Source organism: Galeopterus variegatus, unplaced genomic scaffold (assembly GCF_000696425.1).
Source record: "Galeopterus variegatus unplaced genomic scaffold, G_variegatus-3.0.2 Scaffold3899, whole genome shotgun sequence".
Classification (NCBI taxonomy): domain Eukaryota; kingdom Metazoa; phylum Chordata; class Mammalia; order Dermoptera; family Cynocephalidae; genus Galeopterus; species Galeopterus variegatus.
The window spans coordinates 194,494-200,493 of NW_007730010.1; positions in this window are offsets into that span (position 1 = coordinate 194,494).

Below are 6,000 nucleotides of genomic sequence, written 5' to 3' on the forward strand. Positions count from 1 at the left end.
TGAGCTCACAGCTGACTGAAAATCATGAATACTTTTTTTTCATATTTACAAAAAACCACAAGAAAGATGTGTGCATAAATGCTAGTATAATAAATAACCATGCTATAGTATGTAATAATGAGTAAACCTGTGAGCTCACAGCTGACTGAAAATCATGAATACTTTTTTTTCATATTTACAAAAAACCACAAGAAAGAATATATATATATGAGAGAGAGAGAGAGAGAGAGAGAAAAGTGATACCACTACATAACTACCATAAAAGTTAAAATGAAAGACAAAATACCACATGTTTAGAAAGAATGTGGAGAAACTGGAACTCTCATAAAACAAGGATGGGAATATAAACTTATGCAACCACTTAAAAAATTGCTTAGGAACATCTACTAAAGTTGAACATATGCATGCCATTTGACTCAGCAATTCCATTCCTAGTATATTATATATTCAACAGAAATGCACACATATGTGAACCCAAAGATGTGCATAAGGTTTTTCATAGCTCTGTAATTTATAATACTCCAAAACTGGAAATAAACCAAATGTCCATCAATAATAAAAAGGATAAATTACTAGTAACATATTTATACAATAGAATACTATACAATGAAAGTGAACAAACTACTAAATTTTATGTAACAAAATGAAAAAAATCTCAAAATCCTAATGTTAAGTGAAAGAATTCAGGCACATAGTATATAATTTCATTTATATAAAGTTTTAAAACAGGTGAAACTAATGTAAGGTTTTAAAAGCTAAGACAGTAGTTACCTCTGGGAAGGAAGAAGAGGGTAGCAGAAGAAGGGAATGAAGAGAGATTCTTAAGTGCTGGTAATATTCTATATTTTGAGCTGGGTGGTGGTTACATTAGTGTATTCATTTTTAGAAAATCTATCTATCTGTTCACTTAAAATTTTTGAGTTTTTTTGCATATTTTATTTCAATAACAGTATCTGTGCACATAAATACTATTATAATGATATATAACTTATTTAAAAACATAATGTAACTTAAAGGACAATGTAGAACACTTGAGCTAGACAGCTAAAAGGTGCATAAAGGCTTTACAGACAACAACTTCTAAATTTAGGCCAATTTCCTGCCCATTTATCAATCTTCCTCTCAAAGACCCCCATAAGCACCAAAAGGAAAAAAATAAGAAAGTGCAAATATTTATGGGAAATCTTTGAAACAGGAAGTGAAATAAGAAAACATCTATTAAGCTACATAATTCCCATACTTCCTTAATATTATTTCTGCTGTTCCTCATTATTACAAAAAAAGAATTTGTTTTTATCTTTTCAGATTTCTCACACAAACTTTGAATCACTTTAAGGCATAAAATTACACATGAATTTATTAGCTTTTTCTCCTGTTGATTACTGTTTGCAATTCCTTGTTATTACAAACATACAAACAGCAAAGGAATGAACTTCAAGGTGAAGAGTGGGTCTTTCATGTCTAGTCCAAAAATCTCATTTTATTGATAAACCCCCCAAAATAAAAAGTGACTTTCTAAAGGTTCTGCAACTAGTTAGTGGGAGAAGTAGGGGTATCCTATAAGACTCTGGATTTACTCTGCTCATAAGACCTGCACTCTCCATAAAAAATCTAAGGTCACAAATTACCAGGTGCAGAGCCATTCCAGGAAGAGCTGCCTTCTCATCCATTTTCTGACTAAAATCTCTTTTAACTCTCTCCTTTCCCACCCTCTCACTCAGCAGTTTTTTTCTAGGGCCCAACACAGAGATGCATCCATAGCTGGGGATGGCTTATGATAAATCTTACACCCCATGTTTATGGGGCATATGTTAATGTTTAGGGAAGAGTATTCACTAGGCAATAGTATAAATGTGCCAGGAAAAGTCATGCCAACTCAACCTCACTTTCATTTCAGATTGAGTCAATGAGAAGACAGATGAGGAGTAAACACTAGATACAATCTATAATGGTTTTCAGTAAGACTACTGACAAAACCACTCATGATATCATTAAGACTAAGAAGGTCAGGGCTGGCTGACAATACAATTATGAGATTTCTGAACAATCTTCCTCAAAGACCTTTACTTAAAAAAACAACAACAAAAAATAAACTAAACTAAAATAGCCATTATTTTAGAAGAAAGGAGCTGGTGGGGGGTGGGGGAGATAAGAGAGGTAATGAGTAGAGAAATTGTGAGAAAAAGGGAGATGAAGGAGAGAGAGAGGATGTGTATGTGCACAGAGGAATAAGGCATTTTATGGAAAGGTCTTCAACCTCTTGAACAAACTCCTAAAATCTGACAAACTGAATGTGTGTTGAAAGCTAGGCTTCATATTGTCTATAATGAATAACTAGTTAGCCAATGATAGCACCCCATTCCTTAAAACCTTTAAATTTCAATAAATTAATTTATTACATATCAAATATAGTTTTAAATTTTTTTACTATTGGCAATACATATCTGGCCTAAGACACAGAGAAATGTTTATGATGCCTAAAAGAAATCTGCTGTGTGTCTAACTAACCCAGCTACATCTATGGTCTGTTACATAGGTCATATTGATATCATACCGAATTTTAAACATTTAAACAAAATCATTTCCACTGTCGGAGTAGTTTGTTTCTTTCGTGCACATGGCTATAAATTTTAAAATTTTAAATAAAAAAGAATACATGAAATTTTAAAAATAAAAGTAGGCTTTCTTGCCTTTATAATATTTAAAATTAATTTTGAAGATTTTGATACTTATGCTGTAGAAAATTAGGAAAAATTGTTTAAACTAATTTTATAAATAACTTTTTAAAAACCGGAATAATAACATATCAAAATATATTACTATATTTCATCAAATCTCAGGAGCCACTGATTATAAGCTACACCATTATTTTATGTATCACTAAGAAGGTAACAAAAAATGGTACACATTTATGTAGTATTTACTAAATACCTGATACTACATAAGCACCATTTAATTTAATCCCTATGCAACTCTATTTGGGAAGTTCTTTTATCTTCATGGGAAAATTGGAGCTTACGTAGGGCAAGGAATATGCTGAATATTATTTATATGGTCAGTGATAGAATAAATATATAAATCTGGATACCCAGATATGGAGATTCTAAAGCTCCCACTTGAAGACTCCACATTAGGCAAATATTGATCTCTGTATCAGTTAACAACTTTTGATTGTAAGCAACAGAAACTGGGTATGGCTAATAAAAACAGAAACTGAATTACCAGAAAGATATGGGGATAAATATAAAGGAAAGCTTGAGAACCAGAGAATCCCTGGGCATCTAAGTTGGAGAAATTGTTGGAGAGTGTCTCTGGCTACTACCATAACTATGAATCCACTCCACACTTTTTCAGTCTTTTGTTAGCTGTTGACAAGTATCAGAGAAAGAGAACACAGTTGTCCAAGCTTGGGCTCTCTTCCCATAATTTAGTTGTGGATGGGCAGTGTACCATGCTTGATAGTTCTTTCAAACTGTATCCAATGGTGGGATGCAAGTAACACCCAAAGCAAATAGTATTCCCTTTAGTATAAGAAGAGAGAATGGATGGTACAGAAGAAAACATCAAATGACTGTTATAAAGTCTTTGTTGGAGGGACCCTTTTTAAAGACAACAAAGTTAGACAAAGTCAGAATAGGAGGAGGCAGATTTAAACTGGAACAAAAAAGGTATGGTATGTTTTAGACCTAAGTCTTTATGCCACATCAATTTACCAATACATCACAAATACAGCCCTTCTACCACAGTCCTGATTGCCTTGTCCCTCACTTAATGCTGTGGTTTTGTCTTCTTGTTTATGCTTGAATATCACAGCAGGTATAACTATCTTAATAAAATATCCAGTACGTTTAAAAAAATGGTATAAGATGCATTTTGATAATATGTCTTACAATTAATAAAATACAGTACATTTAGTTGATACAGTTAGGGATCTAGTAACTTAAGCTAAAAAGCAATATTCAAGAATACTTGCTTAATACATCTTCTGTGGTAAACACAGCCTGGAATTGTTACAAATCACATTCTAACACTATAGGTGTAGACCAGGCAACAGCTTGCAGGATTTAAGAAGTCCACCTTCCTTTTTAAAATACGTAATCATATACCTAGTCAATCAATACATTTATAAATTACACAAATGTTTTAATTAAAAAATTAAATCTAAAATGTCACATGGTTTGGATTCCAAAGACATACATGTAATTACAGTTATATTTACTTCTGATATGCAAACGTCAGTTTTGATTGATGGCAACAGCCCCCATAATGGAATCTGACAGTTTGCAGATTATACCTGTCCCTTGGGACATTAAAAAAAATCATTTAGTTCCAACTACTTCCTTTTCTACATTTTTTTTATGTTCCCTCCTCTCCCACCAATTCACATGCATGAGTGCACACTCACACATGTAAAGAACAAAGTCCTCTCAAGTATCTAGTTATATTTATGTCAAGGATGGCAGATTTCAATTATAAAGTAAAACATAAAAATCAATTGGAAAATCTTCAAGTACTAAAGTGTTCGTACAGCATATTGTTTATTGAAAAATACAGATACAGTAAAGCTAAAGCATAAAGAATGTCAACCTGAAATGTATCTTGGCATTTTTAGATTAGAAAAAAAACTTTATGATACTGTTTTTAGCTTACATTTCATATGTTAACATTTACTAAATAAAGAAAATATAATTTAATAAGAAATTCTAAAACTTCTCAAGGGGCAGAGCAAAGAATGCCGGGAATAAGCGAGAGAAAGCTCCCTATTCAAAATTGGACATTTAATAAAATACTTTCTAGACTACATATGTTTACATCTGGAGTAGAATTCTCTTTACAGTTCTTTCTGTTGATTAAAAACATTTTGCATCAACCCTAGAATATGAGACTAGCCTTATTAGCATAAGTTTGTAAAGGACACAATGCTTGGTTACCCTGAAACTTAACTAATCACACATAATTAAGAAAAACACAAAATTGTTTATATTTCTATGTGTACAAAACATAAAGACCTTGCTCTCATTATTCTAACTCCTTGTCTGTAATATCCCATGATTTCATTCCATTAAAATCTCATAGAGCAGGCATCTGCTGCAACTTACAATAATGCCTGTTCTCACTCATAAAGACAGGTTGTTGATGACATGTGACTAATTTGTGGTGGTAACTAGTCATGTGGTGAATTCTAACCTGAAAAACTGAATATGGCTCATAGAGAACAAGTTTCCGTGTTTGCAAAGTTGCATTTTTCAAATCAACTGGTTTATGTGCTCTTTGAAAGCAGGAAAAAAAAAAACAAAAAAAAAACCCAGAAACAGAAAGCCCCTCTCATTTGACATTTGACAGTCACTATCTCTCACCTGCCGCATTTGCAAAGCCAGTTTGAGGATCAATCTCTTACTAAAATTAAGCACTTTAAAATGTCATATTATAATGTCAAACTACTACACCTCAAATACAGAACTAAATAAACATATTCTGCAGCTCTTCACAAAAATGACTGAAAATAATACCATTTCATCTCTTCAAAGTAACTCCAGACATTCAATATTAAGATCTTATATTTACTCTAGAACAATTAATCTAAAGCTTATTTGGTGTCTACTTTTGGGAAGGAGACATAGAGAAAGGGAGGAGTCTAAAATCTTATCAACAGATTAAAACAGGATAAAAGCTGCAGAAAATGACGACAATTAAGGAAATAGATGTTTTTGTAGTTCCTTATTATTCTCCTATTTCAGTTATTTGATTCATTTCTATTTTACAGTCTAAAATCTTATCAACAGATTAAAACAGGATAAAAGCTGCAGAAAATGACGACAATTAAAGAAATAGATGTTTTTGTAGTTCCTTATTATTCTCCTATTTCAGTTATTTGATTCATTTCTATTTTACTTAGAAAAAGAACAAAGACAGGACATGTCTGAGATTTAATCACAATTTATAGTTATCCATGGGGAGCTTCCTGATAAAAGTTTGTGACTGACTCAGTGTCCTCAGACA